Raw genomic sequence first — 23,736 nt, 5'->3', positions numbered from 1 at the left:
CGAGTAGTAAGATCGGTAGGGGAACGTATGAAAATGGTCAGGACGGGAATAGTGGTGTGCGGACATTTGCCACGTCGGAAATTTGCCACGCCGGACATTTACAACGATTTTACTTGCTCTGAAGAGTTGGGTCCCTTGTCTACCTGTCCTCCTCCTACTCCTCCTCACCTGCCGCCCGACCCGCAGTAAAGGTACTTACTGAGCCTTTCCCCTGCTTTACTTAACATAGGACCAGAATCTCTTTGGATTTTCCGCCACATGTCTAGAAAGAGTTTCGTTGTAGAAACTGTTAAATGCATCTAGTATTGAAATCCGCACCAGATTTCGAGCCTCAGTAAAACTTCGCCAATCTTGGAGATTTAGCGTTCGTCTAAATTATACTTGCCTTTTTGATGCTCCTGCAGCAGCTTTCTGTCGTGTTTTGTGTACCAAGCGGGATCAGTTCCGTCTCTTATTAATTTATTTGGTATGAATCTCTCGAGTGCTGTTGATACTATTTCTTTGAACTTAAGCCACATATGGCCTTCACTTACATAGTTTGGAAGGATTGGAGACTGTCTCTTAGAACGACGTCAACTGAATTTGTAGTTGCTTTTATAAATAGATATATTTCGCGTTTAGTTTTGGTGAATTTCTTTGTTACGGAATTGACCCTCGCTACGATTGTGTGTTCACTAATCCCTGTATCCGTCGTGATGCTCAGGATTATTTGTGACTAAGAGGTCAAGTGTGCTTTCATAACCATTTACAGTTTGAATGGCCTCGTGAACTAATTCTTCAAAATAATTTTAAAAAAGCATTTAGAACAATTACGGACGTTGTTTTCTATTTACAATAGGGTCTGAAAATATATTCATGTCAACATACGGAAGGTAGATTGAAGTCACTGCCAACTATAACTGTATGAGTAGGGTACCTATTTGTGATGACACTCAAGTTTTCTTTGAACTGTTCAGCAACTGTTTCATTTCAGACCGGGGGTCGGTAAAAGGAGCCAGTTATTAATTTATTCCGGTTGTCAAATATAACCTCTGCCCATACTAAGTCACAGGAACTATCTGCTTCAATGTCGCTTGTGAGCTGGAAAACACATTACATTATTTTTCCTTCAGTTGTGCTTCTTGTTTCTGTTGTAGTGCAGATCATTACAATTACGGCTTTTCCCTCCAAAACCTAGGATGCTTTCTCTGTGACCCTGTAAATACCAGAGCTAACAATGTAGAACAACAACGTACGTTACAAGCATAGCATTCTGTATAACTTCATTTCCTTATTTCTAACATTTTAAAATTGTACGTCGACTTTAGGTGACATGTCAATCATAGATGTTCTTATCCCTATTTAGGAACGAATTTTCAGTCATGTTTTGAACATTGTCCCGCTACACTTTACTAACTAATGTTTCGCCGCAAGGGATATCGCATTTTAGAGAGTAAATTAATATGGAATATGTCGTTCTCCTTTTCAAACATTCACATACCCATTTCTTCTTTCCTTGTTGTCTTGAAGTATGCACGAATGCAGTGATCAAAAAGATTAGTGTACATTCGCATTCTCTTTACATCGTTCCTTTCTTGTTGCTCCCACGGCGATGGACTGTTTCTATCGCAATCAGTAAGCGTGAAAGCAATCTACCGTACAGACAGAGGAATCTATATTTATACTTGGCAGAACTAATTACATACTGATATAATCGTCGGAATTTCTTTCGTTTCCCAAAATTTATAAATATTTCGATTTCGGAAAAGAAGCTCTGTATTTGGCCAAGATGTCGAAGAAGGAGGTCCCTTACGTAATGGCTGTATCGAGTAAGATGTGGAGACGGCGGTTTGAAAGCGGACAGAAGAAGTACGAGGAAGGGCGCCCCTTACCTGAGGGATCGCTACCCGGTGAAGGGGCAAGTGTGGCAAATGTCCAGCGTGGCAAATGTCCGTCGTGGCAAATGTCCGGCATTCGGAAAAGTAACCACTGCATATTTTTTGACCCGAACAGCGTTGTCGCCTGCCGATAAGTGGTCAGACCAGTTCCAATACATGTCATCAGTGTTGTCAGTGAGACTGAAAGAGGAAGTTTTTTCCGCTATTTCTAAGTAAAAACAGCTCTTTTTCTGAGTTGTTGGGTGAAATAAATCATTTCTATTATTATTTGTACCTCACTTATAAGGTAGGTAAAACTTTCTACTACCTCATTGAAGTAATTTTGGCTCCTACTGTAGTTTCATGTTTTCAACTTCTGTTTAATAGGTTTTCCTATGGATCACTAATGGAAACGTGGCATCCGATCGGGGAAAGCGGCCACACTATTCGTCGGGAAAAGTGGCCCCAAAGTGTTTACCCCAATGAGAGTTGGTTAATTCCAAAAAAACACGCGTAATACAACAGACAAAAATGACTTCTAAACTCTTTTATACCCAAAGCTGTCATCCACTATTTTATCGCGCTGCGAAAATTTTGAATTAATTAAGTTACGTTATTTAAAATAGTCTCCTTTGTGTAGTATCTGGCCTAATACAAAAGTGCGACTGAAAACGGTCATCAGTAGCCGCTTGGTACTGCTCTATACGGTAGAACACCAATATGCATGGAAAATAACTCGGAAAATAAGGGAAACAAACATGGAATCCTGTTACGATGGCATGACCACAGTACTCGCTTAGATACGGAAAACTGTTCATTGTGTAAGCCTTCAGGAAAATTAACATAGTTGCAATACATTATTTTCTTTTTCCTTTAAACGTAGCCGCGCGAGATTAGCCGAGCGGTCTGGGGCACTGCAGTCATGGATTGTGTGGCTGGTCCCGGTGGAGGTTCGAGTCCTCCCTCGGGAATGGGTGTGTGTGTTTGTCCTCAGGATAATTTAGGTTAAGTAGTGTGTAAGCTTAGGGACTGATGACCTTAGCAGTTAAAAGTCCCATAAGATTTCAGACACTTTAAACGTATTTGGTCTGTGTAGCGCCCTGTTGCCGGCAGGAAAAAACTAAGGATCAAGTATGAACACATTTTATTACAACTAAAACGCCTTCTTGGCGTGCACTAATTTCCAAACGCAAAAAAAAAGAGGAACAACAATTCTTGTGGTGTCAAAAACCAGTAAGAGTACAAAAGAATGAAACGAAAATAATAAACAAAATATTACTATGGACAATTGCAAAGATACAACTTTGTACTGAAGGCTACGACGAGTGTCTACTAGGCTGGAGCCGGCGTAGATATTGGTCGTTGCCGTCCTTGCTGTAGATACACACTACCGATCCCTGCCTCTGCTAGCGTGCTTATAACGTCGATTCGGCAGAGTGCTACACGTAGTCACATTTGTTTCAATGGTAGGATCTCTGTCACATGGCTTTTTATGAAATATTGCCGTGTTTATGCGGGAAGTCTGTTGATGTTTACATCCACTAGCGATGTTTTCATCTGAGCTCTTGAAGGAAGGTCAGCAGCCCACCTAGCTAGTTTGTTGTACGGGCCCTCTACCTGATAAGGGGCCGCTAAGACAGTCTATAACAAATGGTTCAAATGGCTCTGAGCACTATGGGACTCAACTGCTGTGGTCATCAGTCCCCTAGAACTTAGAACTACTTAAACCTAACTAACCTAAGGACATCACATACACCCATGCCCGAGGCAGGATTCGAACCTGCGACCGTAGCAACAGCGCGGCTCCGGACTGGAGCGCCTAGAACCGCACGGCCACCGCGGCCGGCTACTTTATAACATATACATTCAAAATATGTAAGTGGTAAGATTCTATCAAAACCATGATTTGGCGAAAATTGAATTCCTCTTTGAGTGGCCCTTCTCATTCCTACAGTACACACACTCAGTCTAGTACTCTTTCTTGCAAAAACATCTAATACGACATAGGTAGTCTGCTGCCGACCACTGATATGTCATTTTGTGTATTGCTATGGAGGCGGTCTTGCATGTTTACTGATTGGGGATAAGAGCCAGCGACGATGCCAGAGAAAAGAATACATAATATCGATTACATGTTTAGGGTACGGTGCATCTAAAGACGGGGCTGATAGACTCTAAATCAAGTACGCAATACAGAAAATAGAATCCATGCTTGTAGCCAGATGCTACTTTACTCATAATTGAAAATTATCAGATGGCTTCGTTTTCACTATCCACTATGATGAGAAGTTAAAATATGAGTATGTTTCACTTTATAGCCTACTAGATGCATTGTTGAATCTATGCATCTTATTGACCTTCAATTAACTGCAGGTCCGCGACATCTGGAGATTTACATTTATGTTTCTGAATGGTAAACACTTTCGAAACTGATATTATTTGCTGCAAACATTGCATCACAGGCAGTCTACCTACGGCTTCGTAATAATGCTGTTATAACTACTTCTCGAGATGCAGCATAGGCTTACTGTCTGTACAGAGCCCACAACATTTCTGGAAGGACATTGTTATCTGAGATATAAAATTATATTATTCTTGAAGAATTAAGTTAGCTGTGATCGCTGGCAATTATTTTTATTGCTACGACCGGTTTCGACAGATCTATGAGGTTATCATCTGATCTTGTAACATTATTAGAAGATCCGATGATGATGATTGATGTGTGGGGCGCTCAATTGCGCGGTCATCAGCACCCGTACAAAGTTCCAATATTTACACAATCCAATTTTTTTTACAGTCTAATCTAGCCACTGTCATGAATGATGATGATGATGAAATAATGAGGACAACGCGCAGAGAAAATCCCCAACCAGGCCAGGGATCGAGCTCGGGACCCCGTGATCCACACAAGATGCGATGATGACATCGGATGATAATGTTGTAAGATCCGATATCATTGTGGAAATCGGTGGTAGTAATACAAAGAATTGCTAGCGATCCTGACAAACGTGAAGCTTCAGGAAAATTATACCTTTCACCTCGCCCCAAACCACTGACGCAATGTCAAATATATATAATCTGCTAGAATTGCTAAGCGTGAAACTTACGCAGCTTCGACAGCCAAGACTGCACAAAACTAAAACTATTTTAATGCTGTAGGCATTGTTCTATACCACAAAATTCATGCGGAACACAGTTATGTCTGTAACGAGAAGAACGCTAGTCTATATGTCAAGTTTTAATGTTCCCAGGTAAAGTTTCCGCTGAGTTTGCCCTTCACGAACAAAGCGGATAAACGAATATAAATGGATTTGCTGCAAGGGTAGGAAAAATATACAGAATCCATTACATTTTTCTATTCCTTACGTCTTTTTCTGAATTATTTTGCACATTGCATTCTAGCTTTTCATCATTCCGGGAATCGCTCTAGTTTTTCGATTATGCCGTATACACAGCTACCAAATGTCAGTTCATATGTACGTGCCCGACGTGGCAACTGAAAGCAGCTATTTCTGCGTCGGGAAGGTGAAGAATGGAAAGTCTGCTGGGAAAGATAAGCTTTCGAATGTTATTTGCTCGTCTCGAACACGGAATTTCGCCAACATTTTACCTCTTTCAGCACTATTCGTGAGCAGAATTCTCCTCGCGCTCCGAGATACTGTCACAGCTTCTTTTTTCCCCTCTATTTTCTTTTTTTTTCCTGCCACAGTGGTCTGGAAATAGCATTTGGCCCGATTTTCCAATCGTCGGGAGAACGTCTGGAGCTGGGGCGCGCCTCTGCCGGCAGAGACGTGCAAACAGGCGCCGTTAAAGACCAGAATGGAAGAGCGGGCGCGCAGGCGCCGCGGTCATCGCCGGGCACCTAATTGTGTTAGGGTTAGGGTTAGGGTTACGGCCGCCGGGGGCGCGGCGGGCGGCGCGTGAGCGTCCCCAGGCAGCGCGGCGGCGCGCGTGACCTGCCTCTCTGGCCGCGGGCGCCGCTGATTAAATACGTCCCACCTGCCGCGGAGGCGGAGCCGGCGACTGACTGCGCTCTATCTGGCCCGACAGCGGCCTAGCCAAGTCCCGGTTGCTCCCCTTTCTCCTGCACAGGATCGTGAATTTAAAAGTGATACTGGGATGGTCGCTCACACGTGTAGCAAAAACGCTGGCACAATAAGAAATTGGCTCTCTAAGGGCAAAAAACCAAAAAAGCTACAGCTTCTCACCGTTCCAGATTGTCAACAAAATACGAACTTCAAAGTAAACTGTCATTCGGTTTGGAAATTTAGGTGTAACCCAAAAGTGTGTATAGAAACATGTGTGAGAGAAGTTGTTAAATTCAGGGACGTTCTTAAAAAAAAATTAACAAAATCTTATTATACACATTTAAAAAAGCACTCCTATTTCAGGCCACAAGTGGCCCATCGGGACCATTCGACCGCCGTGCCGTCCTCCGGTGAGGATGCGGATTGGAGGGACGTTTGGTCAGCACACCGCTCGCCCGGCCGTTGTGACGGTTTCGTTTGACCGGTCGAGTAGCTCCTCAGTTGGTATCACGAGCCTGAGTGCACTTCGAAAAATGGCAACAGCGCATGGTGGCCTGGGTGGTCACCCATCCAAGTGCCGGCCACGATCGACACGGCTTAACTTCGATGATCTCACGGGAAGCGGTGTATCCACTGCGGCAAGGCCGTTGCCATACACATTTTAAATGACATTGTAATTCTGTCAGAGACAACGAAGGACTTGGAAGAGCAGCTGAACTGAATGAACAGTATCTTTAACGGAGGATGTAAGATAAATATCAACCAAACCAAACCAAGTATAATGGAATATAGTAGAATAAAGTCATGTGACGCTGAGGCTATTAGATTAGGAAATGAGACACTTAAAGCAGTAAAGTAGTTTTGCTATTTTGGAAACAAAAAACTGATGATGCTCGAAGTAGTGGGGATGTTATGTACGAGGCGGAACTGTGGGCCTCATGGGAAAAGGGTGACCCGGCTGTGTCACGCAATTTGACTCTTAGTGTGATCACGACGTGTGGCCATTAATTGCACGAGTTGATTACGTACGCTGACGTGAGGATCAAATTCAAAAATGGTTCAAATGGCTCTGAGCACTATGGGACTGAACATCTGAGGTCATCAGTCCCCTAGAACTTAGAACTACTTAAACCTAACTAACCTAAGGACATCACACACATCTATGCCCGAGGCAGGATTCGAACCTGCCACCGTAGCGGTCGCGCGGTCCCAGACTGGAGCGCCTAGAGCCGCTCGGCCACAGCGGCCGGCACGTGAGGTTCAATCTATACTTGAAGGGATGTATATGGAACATCTTAGATGACTAGAACGTTAGTAGACAGGAATACAATTAAATACTTAGCTTTAATTCAGAATCAGCGATGAACGTTGATCTTGACTTTGTATAATAATATTTACAAGTGCAGTTGTAGACTGAACTGCGAATACTGCTTTACAATTCTGATTGCTTCACACAAATAGATCAATTGACAATGCATAAACTGTGTGTGGCGCCTGGCTAGGTCGCAGCTACTCACTTAGCTGAAGGCTATGCTAACTAGCGTCTCTGCAACTGAGATCTCTCACGCTATAACGAGTGAACCATTCCTATTAATGTCGGCTGTAGAACTGGGCAGTGCGCTAGCTTTAAGACCAGCCGAGTGGCAGCGCTCGGTCTGCTAGGATCGACAGTGGCGACTCGCGGGTCCGATATGTAGTCTACTAACGGACCGCGGCCGATTTCAAGCCTACAACCTAGCAAGTGTGGTGCCTTGCGGTGACACCACAGAGGATATAAAAAACTGGTAATGGCAAGGAAAGTTTGTTTGAAGAAGCTAAATTTGTTAACATCGCGTATAGATTTGTCAGAAAACCCGTCCTAAAAGTATTTTTACGGAGTGTAGCCGAGTATGGAATTGAGACACTGTAGAAAAGAAAAGATCAGAAGCTTTTGAAATTTGGTGCTGAAGATTAGATGGGTAGATCACATAACCAATGAGGAGGTACTGAACAGAGTTGGGGAGAAAAGAAATTTTTGATACATCTTGACTAAATGAAGGACACATTCTGAGGCATCAAGGGATCACCAGTTCAGTAGTGAACAGAAGACTGGGATGTAAAAGTCGTACAGGGAGACCAAGAGATGAAAACAGTAATCAGGTTCAGAAGGATGTAGTTTGCAGTAGTTACTCGGAGATGAAGTGGTCTGCACAGTATAGAATAGCATAGAGAGCTGCATAACACCAGTCTTCGGACGTACACCCTTAAGCTATTTTTCTTCATTGTCGCCCTACAAACTGAGGCATTTACCATACCGTGGCACATATTTTTCAACACTATGTCTGTAGAAATCTGCCACTTTCTACTGAAGTCACTTGTTTATACCGGCGTGCGGTTCGGTGTCAGTATCAATACTTTATGTAGCGAGCCACGTCTTGGGACGTTGTTCGTGGGAAGAGATGGTATTCGTTCAGCGCCACGTCCAGGATGGATGGTGGATGATCAAACACTTCCCATTCAAAATCCCGTAGTAGCTCTGGGGTACGATTTGCCATGTGCAGGCGTGCTTTGTTGAGGAGAAAACAAAAATTTTGCTATCCATTTCTCTTCATTGGACATCCATACCTGATATTCACTGTCAGTGACAAAATCAGCAACAGCTGTAAGAATTATATATTTCCACAAAGAGAAGCACTACTCCTATTTAGCAGGTATGTCCAATCTTTAGGTGAATATTAAAATGTGAGTTCAGAAGGATACATAACTTAGGTTAAATAGATCAAAATACACTGACATGAGCGTCTTCGGTAGACGTCGAAGGGCGTCCTGAACGAGGGTCGTCTGTAACTTCCGTCTGGCCAGTTTTAAACCATGTGAACCACTCGTAACACCGAGAAAGAGTTAAACAATCATCAACGCAGGCTTCCTGCATCATCTGGTGTGTCTCTGTAAACATTTTCTTGAGTTTCGCGCAAAATTTAATGCGCACGCGTTGCTCCTTTGACAGTGCCGTCTCAAAATTTGTAAACTGTCCGACACAACGTTCTACTCAATACAGTATTGCTCAATAACTAACAGACATACAACAAAGAGTCTTGCGACAGTTGCAATTAAACACGGGTGTGTGCAGAGATGCCAACAGCATTTCGATCCAATACACCACTGGCATGAAAGTAGATTGTTCTGGAATTTTTGACCAAGCCTCGTACGTTTACATACTATCACGAAATCTAATTACAGATTCAGTTTCAATATTTTCAGAGAGGAAACAGTTACAGACATTATAATACACAAGAAGTCGAACCATCTGCATTCTCAAAAAAATGGCAGCCATCAAATGTGTGGTATGCAGATTGTGTATAACACCTCTAAACGGAAAGCACTACGCAGAAGAAATAAACATGATCATGACCCAAGCACAAAATAGATGACACAACGGCAAGACTGTGAATAAACCACAAAACACCATTAGAAGAAAAGTACAAATGGAAGGCAGCAAAATTAAACGAATCCATACATAGCAATACCAGAAAATACAAGTAACACGCAATGTGCTTCCTATAAGAAAACTCATCCCTCCACTGAATCACAAAATGTCTCAGCACAATATACCAAGCAACTGCAGACGTAAGATTAGTAAAATATTTGAAAAAATATACATGAATAAACCTAATATATCCTTCAAGACATATAGCACAATGCAATATAGACTGAAGCCCCAAGGAATCTGGTATAGAAAAGCGTATTCATATACAAAGATATGTTAACAGGCAGAATACGGCGCTGCGCTTGGCAACGCCTTTATAAGACAATTGTCTGCACAGTTCTTAGATCGGTTACCGCTGCTACAATGGCAAGTCATCAAGATATAAATGAGTGTGGTGTTATAGTCTGCGCACGAGAGATGGGACACGGCATCCCAGAGGTATCGATGAAAAGGGGATTTTCCCTTACGACCATTTCACAAATGTACCGTGAGTATCAGGAATCCGGTAAAACATCATATCTCCGACATCGCTGCGGCCGGAAAAAGATCCTGCAAGAACGGGACCAACGACGACTGAAGAGAATCGTTCAACGTGACAGAAGTGCAATCCTTCCCAAAATTACTGCTTATTTCAATGATGGGCCATCAACAAATGTTGGCCTGCGAACCATTCAACGAAGCGTCATCGATATGGGCTTTCGGAGCCGAACGCGCACTCATGTACCCTGGATGACACGTACGTAACCATCCCGACTGATCACCTGCATCCATTCATGTCTATTGTTCTTTCAGACGGACTTGGGCAATACCTGCAGGGCAATGCGGCAGCCCTTACGTCCAGAATTGCTACAGAGTGGCTCCAGATACACTCTCTCGAGTTTCGACACTTCCGCTGGCCACCAAACTACCCCGCCATGAACATTATTGACCACATCTGGTATGTCTTGCAACGTGTCGTTCATAAGAGATCTCCACCCCCTCGTACTCTTACAGATTTATGGACAGCTCTCCGGGATTCACGGTGTCAGTTCTCTCCAGCACTACTTCAGACAGTCGAGTCCATGCCACCTCGTTTTGCGGCACTTGTGCATACTCGCAGAGACCCTACACTACATTAGACAGGTGTGCAAATTTCTTTGGTTCTTTAGAGTATATACTATTTATTGATGCTGCTTTTTGACACTGGCTGGTAATGAAAGGAAAAGAATTGTGAATGTACAACACTACTGGAAGCTTTTACAGCCCAAAATTATCTGCTAGTTTCAGTTAGTAGAACTAAAACAATATAGTTATGATTTTACAGCAGATGTAAAAAAAAAAAAAAATGGTTCCGTGACTTAACATCTGAGGTCATCAGTATCCTAGAGCTTAGAACTACTTAAACGTAACTAACCTACGGGCATCACACACTGTCGCTCAGTTCCGGACTGAAGCACCTAGAACCGCTCGGCCACGGTGGCCGGGACAACAGATGTCACTGAGTACACTTACTAGTAGTCAATACTCATAAAGTATTGTGTGTTTCGTTAAATTGATTCTGCATAGATGTGGCATTCTTGTACGGTACGGACAAGATGCCTGTTTGGTTGAAGGCTATAGCCATTTTTTTGCTTTTTAGGGCGATAATTTGAAGTGGGGTGGAAACAAACTGCTGCACTCTCCACTCTCCCAAACCCTCCGCACATTTGACCCTCGCTGACATCCATTGACTGGGAAAATTTCACGTTTATCACAGGGGGCAGAGGCAAAAACTCTTGTGAAGTTATTCTAGGAGCGCTCTCAACGTACAACCTTGTGCAAATGGTTAGAAAACCAACTCGAGATGGGAACATATTAGATATCTTGGCGAGAAACAGACCTGAACTTTTTTGACTAGAAGAAGGTATTAGCGACCATAACTTCGTTGTGGTTCCTATGTCAGTGGAAGTTGCAAAAAAAAAAAAGAAAAGAAACAGGGAAGAATTTTCTTGTTGTGGAAAGCTAATAAATGTGTCATTAATGGATCTTTATAGTCAGCTCTAAGCATTCACCGCAGGACACAAAGATATTGAGCATCTTTGGTCGGAATTTAAAGGTTTTGTCCACCACGTGCTAGAGAAATATGTGCGTGGCAAAAATATAGCGGAGGGAAAGGATCCACCTTGGTACAACAAACATATTAACATATAAGGAAGTTGCTGAGAAAGCAGAGAATTTTACACAGTCGTTTTAAACGTAGTCACTGCTCCGCTGACAAACAGAAATTATGCAAAATGAAAGCGGCTGTCAAAAGATCAATGAGAGATTCTTTTAACGAATGTGGAAGCAATATTTTATCTGCAGATTATAAAAATAGCCCCAAAAAATTTTTTGTCGTACGTAATATATATGAACGCAACAAATATTTCAATACCTTCTCTTGCTGACAGTACGGGTAATGTAACGGATAATGACAAACAGAAGGCCGAAATTCTAAACCTTGCTTTCAAAAACTCGTTTACGTTAGAAGACTACAGCACCATTCCCCCTTTCAATCATCGAACAAACGCAAGGATGGCTGACATAGTGTTTGTGTATTTGGAACTGTAAAACAATTAAGACCCTTAGACGCCAGGAAGGAATTTGGCCCAGATGGTATCCCTGTAAGATTATATGTTGACTATGCTACAAATGTAGCACCACTCTTACCCATCATCTCTCAGAGATAACTGGAACAGCGGAAAGTTCCATGGGACTGGAAGAATTCCCAGGTCATAGCAATCTATAAAAAGGGTAGAAAATCAGATGCACATAATTTCGCTGACATCGATTTGCTGTAGACTCATGGAACATATTTTGTGTTCAGACATAATGATCTTTCTAAGCTCATCTGCAGAAACCAACACGGTTTTGGGAATCAGCGGTCATGCGAGACACAGCTGGCCCTCTTTGTGCATGATATACAACGGGCTCTAGATACTGGCTCCCTGGTTGATGCCGTATTTCTCGACTTTCTAGAGGCGTTCGACTCAGTTCCGCACTGTCGCTTGCTCCAAAAAAAGCGCGCTTACGGTCTATCTGATGACATATGCGGTTGGATAGGAAATTTTCTAACAGACGGAGAGCAGCATGTCGTCCTGAATGGGGTGACTTCAATAGAAACAAGCGTGACTTCAGGTGTGGCCCAGGAAACTTAATAGGTCCGCTGCTTTTGACGATTTACATAAACGATCTGGTTGATGGTATTGACAGCGGCTTTAGACCGTTTGCCGATGATACTGTAGTCTACAGGAAAGTAGTATCACACGAAAGTGGTGAACGAATCAATGAAGATTTGCAGAAAATAGATGCCTGGTGTAAGGACTGGCAGTTATCTCTCAATATTTGTAATTGTAACCCACTGCGCATAACAAGACGAAAATCCCCATTAATGTACGAGTTCCAAATAAATGCCCAGTCTTTGGAAGCGGTAACATTTGTCAACTATCTTGGTGTGACTATTCTAAATGATCTCAAATTGAATGATCATATTACACAAGTAACGGGCAAGGTGAACTCTAGACTGTGGTATTTGGTAGAGTCCTGAAGCGATACAGTCCTTCAAGAAAGGAAATTGCTTACAATACATTAGTTCGTCCAGTATTACAGTATTGTTCGTCTGTATGGACCCCTACTGGTTGGGTATGATTCAAGAGACTGAGAAGGACCAAAGAAGAGCGGCAAGATTCGTGACTGGTACATCGTGAGAGCGTTACAAATTTCATAGAAAGTTTGAAGTGGGACACACTTGGAAATAGACGACGCGCTAACCGGAAGAGGCTGCTCACAAAATTCCGAAATCCGATCTTCACCGAGGATGGAGAGCATATATTATCACCACCAACTTTGAAATCGCGCAGTGATCACCATTCAAAGGTTAGAGAAATTAGAGCTTGTACTGAGGCGTTCAGACAATCGTTTTTCCCTCGCGCAACACGAGTGGAACTGAGGGGGGGGGGGGGGGGGAGGATATGACTTTGGTACAAACTATGCTTTCTTTCCCCCACACACCGCTTGGTGGCTAGCGGAGTATATATGTAGATGTAGATGTTGGCTAAGCCCTTCAATGTTAGGTACGTGTGTGCCACTTTATTACGAAGGGCCGTTAAAATGGTCTCTAATTTCCTAATTTTTACGGGTCTTCTGATTGGCTTGATGCGACCTGCGACGAATTTCTCCCCGACGCCAAACAGTTCATCTCGAAGCGCCACTTGCACGCCAAATCCTCAACAGTTTATTGTAAGTACACTGACTAACAAAAATGTGAAAAACTGCGAAGGAGAGGAAGAAATGAAATGAAACCTTACGAATTGACAGAGGAACTGATTTTATTTCAGTTACCGCAAAATCGAGTCAAACTTACAAATAACTTTGCAGTATTTCCCCGTATATCAGCGTAACATTGTGTCCCCTCAGTTCTGGACGCATGTACTGTTACGATTGGGAAGAGTGCCACGAAGCCGTTGTATCCTCCACTGAGGCAATCTGACTCACAACTGCTGTAACTGGTGCTCGATAAACAGGGTGGCCCACTGGCACCGAGGCGGAGTTAACGCCAAGATCGTTCCACACGAGTTCAATCGCGGACAGAGCACGGGATACTGCAGGCAGCAGTAATATCTCGTCATCACGCAGACATTTCGTGGAGCCAGGTGCCATGTGTGTACGAGCATTGTCCTGTTGGGAAATAGCAGGATGTCCGTGACGTGCCGTTCTGCGTCATGATCAGAAGTCACAGCCATTTGTTCACTCAGTACGAAGCCAGGAATAAAACCAGTGTGGCTCTTCACAATATTGGAAGACTGGGACCTCTCAAAGGGTTGCCGCTGTACTCGCTGGCTATGGTCATCTCGTGTAAGCCATTGCTGAACGTAATACGACGCTGTTCATCCTGCAGCCCGTGCTTCCCGGTTGAAGTTTTGCGAGATCGATAGGTCGCGTCACGGTCTCTTGTAGAATATCTTTGCCTTAGGAGGGCGTGGTTCGCGCAGAGATCGATGGCGAGTGTGAGAGTGAGACCGGGAAGGAGAGACAGTTCATTCGGGATGAGGCTGCCGAACTGGAAGTTGGCGGCGAGGTCACGTCCGGTTCCATATCAGACTTCTGGTTATTGATCTCACTTCTGTTTCTAGGAAGGAAAGCTGTGTTTGCCCTCCTATAAAACTACTGATTGTGTTTCTTATTTAATCCTCCATCTGAGTGTTATTTGCCAAATTCGGTCACACCTAACAATTTGGGTGCTGTAAAGCGGAGGGTTTGTGGCGGCGGCCATTTATATCTATATTAAATTGGTTTATTTCATGTGTGACGTCCTGCATGTATTTTTACTGAAGTGCCCAATTTCATTCCTTGTCTTATTAGGTGTATACCACCAAGTTTGCCTGTGATTTTTTTGTTTCTAAGGGTGGGGCCTCTTAATCTTAATTATCAAAGCTCTTTCACTTAGGACATTATTTTGCGTTCGTTACTACTATCTTATACAAGGATGTAATGTTATTCAAAAGGTAATGTTCCATCTCCTGTTAGTCAGGGGTCCTTTACAAACCGAACGTGGTAGATTGGGATTTAGTGCTCCGTTCCACATGATGGTTACTTGTTTACCCCTCGCCCACAAGGCGCAAGTTTGGTAGAATTTGTGGCTGGCAATCAAACTTCCTGCTCTGGAACTGTATTAAGAACTGTGTTTATATTTTGGTAGTGTTATTGATACGACTCCGTTAACTCATTGAAAACTTACTTGTTTTTCTTGTTGCTGTAATTTTGGCTGTCGTGCGACGGCGTTCGGTCCATAGTAGAGGCCAGGGCCAATTCCTGTACTAAATTCTGCATTTCTCTGTTAATTAGGCTATCTTTTGGTCGGACTTGGATGAAGTCTGCTAGGTTGATAGAACAGGCGCAGCGTCCAAAAATGGAGCCAAGTGCGCAATCGACCAAACGGCCAGCAGGGTGTAGATGCTCCTGCACCATTGAGGCTTTCCGAGCCCATTACGCCTTGCCGAAAAAGGGTAGTATAGCAAGTCAACATATTTATTTGTGTCTTAATCACTGCGCTCCTATTACAGCTCTCCTTTTAATTTTTTTAATTTGTAGATCATGTGAATTGTTGAATTGTTAATCACCTAATTTAGCAACTGAGTAATTACTAGAGTCATTTACTCAAATGAGTGTATGCAAGTGTGGCTTGGCCTACTGACTGGTTATTAATAATAAACGTTATATGCACTGTTGTGTACTGAACTGGCGAAGCACTAAGAGATCTAAGATCTGTAATTTCATGAAGGTTTTTACTGACTATTTGAGCAATCAGGACGCAATATGTAACATCAATTTTGTCTGGTTATATTCTTGTTCGTTGTGCACCTCCGCTATCCGGCGCTACAGCACATATGGTTCTTACTTGCACTGCGCGGAGTGGCTGCGCGGTTTGCGGCGCTATGTCTCGGATTGCGCGGCCCCTCCCACCGGAGTTTCGAGTCCTCCCTCGGGCATCGGCGTTGTTCTTAGCATCAGTTAGTTAAAGTTAGTTTCAATAGTGTGTAAGTCTAGGGACCGATGACCTCAGCAGTTTGGTCCTTTAGGAATACACACACATTTCAACATTTCTTATTTGCGGATTATACTTTTATTTTGGATTGCAAACCTTAAAGTTTCTATTGAGAAGGAATTTTTAGCTCTTTAACGGTAATGCTACTGATTTCATTATTGTATTTAATAAGTCTGCTATTAATTTCGTACAGTTTTAAAGTTGTTAATTATACTTTTTATTAGTAGTCAATACAAAGGGAGATGTTCTCCCAACAGACGTTTAATAAATCTAAGTTTGCTCTGATAAAATAAAGACGAAGTTTAAAACATGAAATTGTTCGGTCTCCCTTTGACCCTGTCCTTCCTTCCACAGACAGCCCACAGACTGCGCATCAGCGGTTACGGCACCACACCAAGCGCAGCCCTGTGTGATGTGATATTAAAGTTAGCCTATTCAGGATGATGATTCTCTAGGCTGGTTGAGCTAGTCTCCGACAAAATGTTGCATGTAGCCCATTAGTAACTCTCTGACGGCAGTCGCAGATGTGAAAAGTTTACAGTTTGCTTCGTGCGCAATAGCAAGAAGCACCCTTGTAATAGTCAAGTGGGGTCAGCTGTAATGATGAAAATCAGATGCCTGTCCTCTCGTCGTCCTTTACTCCAACATGAGGCCACTGTCACACTAGAATGCCCCGAAAATCTGCATACTGCACAATTCGACCAGGTAACCAAAGGGAGATACACAATGCGACCTCTTTCACAATCTACCAGGTGCTGATAACGCTATCTCGTTCAAGCGTGCTGCAGCTGCACTTCCTTCACAGTGACCATTCAACATCTAACGGTATTCAGACCCATTATACAGGGTGTTACAAAAAGGTACGGCCAAACTTTCATAAAACTTTCCTCACACACAAAGAAAGAAAATATGTTATGTGGACATGTGTCCGGAAACGCTTACCTTCCATGTTAGAGCTCATTTTATTTCTTCTCTTCAAATCACATTAATCATGGAATGGAAACACACAGCAACAGAACGTACCAGCGTGACTTCAAACACTTTGTTACAGGAAATGTTCAAACTGTCCTCTGTTAGCGAGGATACATGCATCCACCCTCCGTCGCATGGAATCCCAGATGCGCTGATGCAGCCCTGGAGAATGGCGTATTGTATCACAGCCGTCCACAATACGAGCACGAAGTGTCTCTACATTTGGTACCGGGGTTGCGTAGACAAGAGCTTTCAAATGCCCCCATAAATGAAAGTCAAGAGGGTTGAGGTCAGGAGAGCGTGGGGGCCATGGAATTGGTCCGCCTCTACCAATCCATCGGTCACTGAATCTGTTGTTGAGAAGCGTACGAACATATCGACTGAAATGTGCAGGAGCTCCATCGTGCATGAACCACATGTTGTGTCGTACTTGTAAAGGCACATGTTCTAGCAGCACAGGTAGAGTATCCCGTATGAAATCACGATAACGTGCTCCATTGAGCGTAGATGGAAGAACATACTGACGAAACTAAAATGAGCTCTAACATGGAAATTAAGCGTTTCCGGACACATGTCCACATAACATCTTTTCTTTATTTGTGGGTGAGGAATGTTTCCTGAAAGTTTGGCCGTACCTTTTTGTAACATCCTGTATAATCTTCCAGGCCTGGTAACAACAATAAGCACTAACAACAATCTAATCGTTTACGTATCCGCCGATTAAGTATATATGTACAAATTTGTAAACAAATGACCTTACGGCTACTTCACTGCTTTTTTATGGTAGTGCACCCAGTCTAAGTCTTCCTCTACAGTTTATACCGTCTGCAGCTTCCTCTAGTGGTGTCATAATTCATGTACTAGCATACTGTCCGATTTCCCTCGTCATTTAAATGTTTTCGGCATGTTCCTATCATCACCGATTGTGCACAGAACTTCCTTATTTCTTATCAGTATATTTAATTTTCAGCACTCTTCTATAGCACCACGCCTGAAGCGACATGATGTGTTCTTCTTTTCCGGCCTTCCCACAGTTCAGGATAGGGTTACAGTACAGAAATGAAGTCAATAAATTAAATCCGGGCGGCCGAAGACTTCCGGCATAAGAAGTCAGCCTCATTCTGCCAACGGCCTTGTCAAAGAGGGCGGAGGAGCGGATAGAGGTTCAGGGCACTCTCTTGTGCTAGGGGTGGGAAATTGCCCCTAAAGGCGGAAGAATCAGCAATGATCAACGACATGATAATGCAGAAGGCAATGGAAACCACTGCAGTAAAGACACGTAACGTGTATCCACAGGACATGTGGCCTGTAATTGAAGAAGTGTCATGATGATCTCTCCATTGGCAAAAGATTCCGGAATAGTACCCCATTCGGATCTCCGGGAGGGGACTGCCAAGAGGGAGGTTACCAAAGAGAAAGATTGAATAATCAACGAAACGATAACGTTCTACGAGTCGGGGCGTGGAATGTCAGAAGCTTGATCGTGGTAGGGAAACTAGAAAATCTGAAAAGGGAAACGCAAATGCTCAATCTAGATATAGTAGGGGTCAGGGTCAGTGAAGTGGAACGAAGACAAGGATTTCTGGTCAGATGAGTATCGGGTAATATCAACAGCAGCAGAAAATGGTATAACAGGTGTAGGATTCGTTATGAATAGGAAGGTAGGGCAGAGGGTGTGTTACTGTGAACAGTTCTGTGACCGGGTTGTTCTAATCAGAATCGACAGCAGACCAACACCGACAACAAGAGTTCAGGTATACATGCCGATCTCGAAAGCTGATGATGAACAGATAGAGAAAGTGTATGAGGGTATTGAAAGGGTAATGCAGTATGTAAAGGGGGACGAAAATCTAGTAGTCATGGGCGACTGGAATGCAGTTGTAGGGGAAGGAGTAGAAGAAAAGGTTACAGGAGAATATGGGCTTGGGACAAGGAATGAAAGAGGAGAAAGACTAATTGCGTTCTGTAACAAGTTTCAGCTAGTAATAGCGAATACCCTGTTCAAGAATCGCAAGAGAAGGAGGTATACTTGGAAAAGGCCGGGAGATACGGGAAGATTTCAGTTAGATTACATCATGGTCAGACAGAGATTCCGAAATCAGATACTGGATTGTAAGGCGTACCCAGGAGCAGATATAGACTCAGATCACAATATAGTAGTGATGAAGAGTAGGCTGAAGTTCTAGACATTAGTCAGGAAGAATCAATACGCAAAGAAGTGGGATACGGAAGTACTAAGAATGACGAGATATGTTTGAAGTTCTCTAACGCTATAGATACAGCAATAAGGAATAGCGCAGTAGGCAGTACAGTTGAAGAGGAATGGACAGCTCTAAAAAGGGCCATCATAGCAGTTGGGAAGGAAAACATAGGTACAATGAAGGTAGCTACGAAGAAACCATGGATAATAGAAGAAATACTTAAGTTGATTGACGAAAGGAGAAAGTACAAACATGTTCCGGGAAAATCAGGAATACAGAAATACAAGTCGCTGAGGAATGAAATAAATAGGAAGTGCAGGGAAGCTAAGACGAAATGGCTGCAGCAAAAATGTGAAGACATCGAAAAAGATATGATTGTCGGAAGGACAGACTCAGCATACAGGAAAGTCAAAACAACCTTTGGTGACATTAAAAGCAACGGTGGTAACATTAAGAGTGCAACGGGAATTCCACTGTTAAATGCAGAGGAGAGAGCAGATAGGTGGAAAGAATACATTGAAAGCCTCTATGAGGGTGAAGATTTGTCTGATGTGATAGAAGAAGAAACAGGAGTCGATTTAGAAGAGATAGGGGATCCAGTATTAGAATCGGAATTTAAAAGAGCTTTGGAGGACTTACGGTCAAATAAGGCAGAAGGGATAGATAACATTCCATCAGAATTTCTAAAATCATTGGGGGAAGTGGAAAAAAAAGCGACTATTCACGTTGGTGTGTAGAATATATGAGCCTGGCGATATACCATCTGACTTTCGGAAAAGCATCATCCACACAATTCCGAAGACGGCAAGAGCTGACAAGTGCGAGAATTATCGCACAATCAGCTTAACAGCTCATGCATCGAAGCTGCTTACAAGAATAATATACAGAAGAATGGAAAAGAAAATTGAGAATGCGCTAGGTGACGATCAGTTTGGCTTTAGGAAAAGTAAAGGGACGAGAGAGGCAATTCTGACGTTACGGCTAATAATGGAAGCAAGGCTACAGAAAAATCAAGACACTTTCATAGGATTTGTCGATCTCGAAAAGCGTTCGACAACATAAAATGGTGCAAGCTGTTCGCGATTCTGAAAAAAGTAGGGGTAAGCGATAGGGAGAGACGGGTCATATACAATATGTACAACAACCAAGAGGGATTAATAAGAGTGGACGATCAAGAACGAAGTGCTCGTATTAAGAAGGGTGTAAGACATGGCTGTAGCCTTTCGCCCCTACTCTTCAATCTGTACATCGAGGAAGCAATGATGGAAATAAAAGAAAGGTTCAGGAGTGGAATTAAAATACAAGGTGAAAGGATATCAATGATACGATTCGCTGATGACATTGCTATCCCGAGTGAAAGTGAAGGAGAATTAAATGATCTGCTGAACGGAATGAACAGTCTAATGAGTACACAGTATGGTTTGAGAGTAAATCGAAGAAAGACGAAGGTAATGAGAAGTAGTAGAAATGAGAACGGCGAGAATCTTAACATCAGGATTGATGGTCACGAAGTCAATGAAGTTAAGGAACTCTGCTACCTAGGCAGTAAAATAACCAATGACGGACGGAGCAAGGAGGACATCAAAAGCAGACTCGCTATAGCAAAAAGGCATTTCTGGCCAAGAGAAGTCTACTAATATCAAATACCGGCCTTAATTTGAGGAAGAAATTTCTGAGGATGTACACTCTTTGACATAAAACTCGACCGGCGGCCGGCCGCTTCAGAGGCTAAGTCCGCGCCGATCGTGACATGGGACAATAAAACTGGCCAACTCGCTAATTCTCTAAGTCCGGTTATTTGCACAATCTGGCAACACTGCAGACTGCGGCACTTCCTGGAGGAAAACTTGTCCCATGATAGAGAAACACTAGGCTGATTACGCCTGTGGTCTAGGGTCAGTCGGCTCGCAGCCGTGCTAGCGTGCGGAGCTGCTCCGCGCGCCGTGTGACGCTCCGCTCTTGGCGGTGTTTACTTCCGCGTCGCGGTGTTTGTGTCTATCGAGTCCAGTACTAACGTACACCATGGCGCACTCGTACCGCCGTGCAACGATCAAAGTAACGTTTCAGGCCGAACATCCACGACCCAGAGCTTTCGAAGTCGAACAGTTCATACGTGAGGATCTACGTTTGAACCCCCAGGACGTAATCGGCATACATTTTTCCATCACTGGAAGTGTTGTCTACATCAAGATGTCGACGGAGGAAATTTGCAATGACATAATTCACCGTCATGCCACCGGACTGAAATTTAAACAGTCTGATGGACATATGGGTGCTGTGACGGTCGCCCATGCTGGATTCGGTCTCCGGACATTGCGGGTGTTTGAGCTCCCGTTCGAGGTGCCTCAGGATGTGGTCATTGCCGCTTTCCAACCATATGGCACCGTCTTGGGTCACGTCGAGGAGAAGTGGCAAACATTTACGACCTACCCCGTATTAAATGGCGTCAGGCAAATAAAAATTGTGCTGACGAAACATGTCCCATCGTACCTGCTGATTGGCGGTGTGAGGGCCATCGTCATGTATGATGGACAGCCACGAACGTGCGCAGGATGTGGCCAGGAGGGACATGTACGTTCCGAATGCTTACACCGCCGTTTAATACAGACGCCGTTACGTGAAGAGACCCAGGCTTCGACGGTCACGTCCTTACCCATCACCTACGCCAAGGTTGCACAGGACCCCGTCGTACCAATCTCGATTGCGCCAGCAGCATCGTCAACGCCACCCGCAGCAGCACAACGCGCCGAGGACACAAGCACGGCGTCACCTCCAGTGCTCGCTTCAGGACCGTCCGGTTTGCAGACCGAAACCGATGTTCCTGTTGGAATCATGGACGTCGACCTCGGTGTCGTGCCGACGTCTGCCTTTGTCCAGACGGGTTCGGCGTCAGACGACGGGCGACCACATTCTGATTCAGAAGGCCACATCAGAAAACAGCGGTCGCCTCGCAAACACAGGAAACGATGACGAACGCTTTCCGATGACGCCCTTTCTCAGACGGCCCCACGAGATGTCGACCTGATGTCTGACGGTGATCTCCCACATTGCGTCCAGTCACGCGATGTGGCAGCAACAGGAGCCCCTCCTGTGACGCCTACTCTCCCAGCCAGGGACGTGTCCTCGCCGTTGTCAACGAATGATGACGGCGGTCCCCCTGCCACTCATGTTGCGGAATCCACAACACCCGTTCCGGAAGTACGTGACCGTCACATGTCCACGTCGTCAACGTCCTGGGCCGATGACGTTGAAGAAGAAGTGGAACAGACTGCCAGCGTGTCTGCACAGGAGTCCACCTCGGCGACACTGAGGCTGGCGCCCCGCCAGTAATTATCACCACTGCGAGACCACCGGCGGGTCTCCACCTGCCGGCTACTTCTACCGCACGTTCTACAAATACTGAGGATGGCCGCACACAGCAATATCGTATCGCCACGATGAATCTTGCCACCATTCGTGCCCCCCATAAACTGGCCAAGTTCAGAGACACTATTTACTCTGCGGATGTGGATATAGCACTCTTACAAGAGGTTTTTGTGGCTGACTTCCCAGTTCCCACCGGATACAACGCCCATGTTTACCCCGCATCCGATATCGGTAGCGGCGTCGCCATCCTGCTACGCGACGGACTCCCTGCAGAGGACGTCATCTACCTCCCCACTGCGCGAGGTATGGCCCTCACACTGTTCGGCGTGCGTATTATTAATATCTACGCTCCGTCCGGCACTGGCCGCCGTCATGACCGACAAACTTTTTTTGCCGAAAGCGTCACACCCCTCTTCACCGGTCCGCAGGACGATTTGGTACTCGGTGGGGATTTTAACTCGACACAAGAGCCCGCGGACCAACTCCCGCGACATTCCCCTTGTGCATCTCTCTCAGTGGTCATCGACCGTCTCCGACTTGTTGACACATGGAAGAAGCTCCACGGAATTCAACCGGGCTATACATTCTACACCTCTCCCTCGTCAAGCCGCATAGGTCGCATCTACGTTACCCGCTCCCTTGCTGATGGCACACGTCATGCGGAAGTCTGGCCCTTGGCCTTTTCAGACCATGATGCATACCTCTGTGACGTCACTCTCGCCCGACAGCAAGTGTGGCATAGTCGTGGTCTGTGGAAACTCAATTGTCGCTCACCTGACCTCCTCAGACTGTCGCCGTATGGTCGAAGAAGCGTGGGCACGCTGCCACCATCGTCGAGAAGCCTATGACTCCACCTTATCATGGTGGCTCTCCTGTGCAAAGCCGACCCTCAGGAAGACTCTGATGAGTTTTGGGAAGGAATTAAAGGCGTGGCAAACTAATACCCTGCACTTCTACTACACCATTCTACGTGACTGTGCGACGATGCCTTTCTCGCCAGCCCGGCAGTCGATGGTCCATCGCACGAAGGCGCAGATCTCCTTGATCATGCGGCGTAACTTGGAAGGCACTGTAGTCCGTTCTCGAGCTTCTAATCGAATCCCTCAAGAACGTCCGTCGATGTACCACCTCCTTCTGGAAAGACAACGACGACGACGAGCTCTGGTCCAAGTCCTCACTGATGTGGAAGGGCGCCGGCACGACACCCAACAAAGCATCGGTCTTGCTCTCCATGCTCATTTTGCCGGGCTATACGCAGCCGTACCGCATTCTGCAGCACTGATCACGGAAGTCGCTCAGCTCACTA

Source organism: Schistocerca piceifrons, chromosome 4 (assembly GCF_021461385.2).
Source record: "Schistocerca piceifrons isolate TAMUIC-IGC-003096 chromosome 4, iqSchPice1.1, whole genome shotgun sequence".
Taxonomy (NCBI): domain Eukaryota; kingdom Metazoa; phylum Arthropoda; class Insecta; order Orthoptera; family Acrididae; genus Schistocerca; species Schistocerca piceifrons.
The sequence above is the reverse complement of the archived record's forward strand: the minus strand, read 5'-3'. Positions refer to the sequence as shown.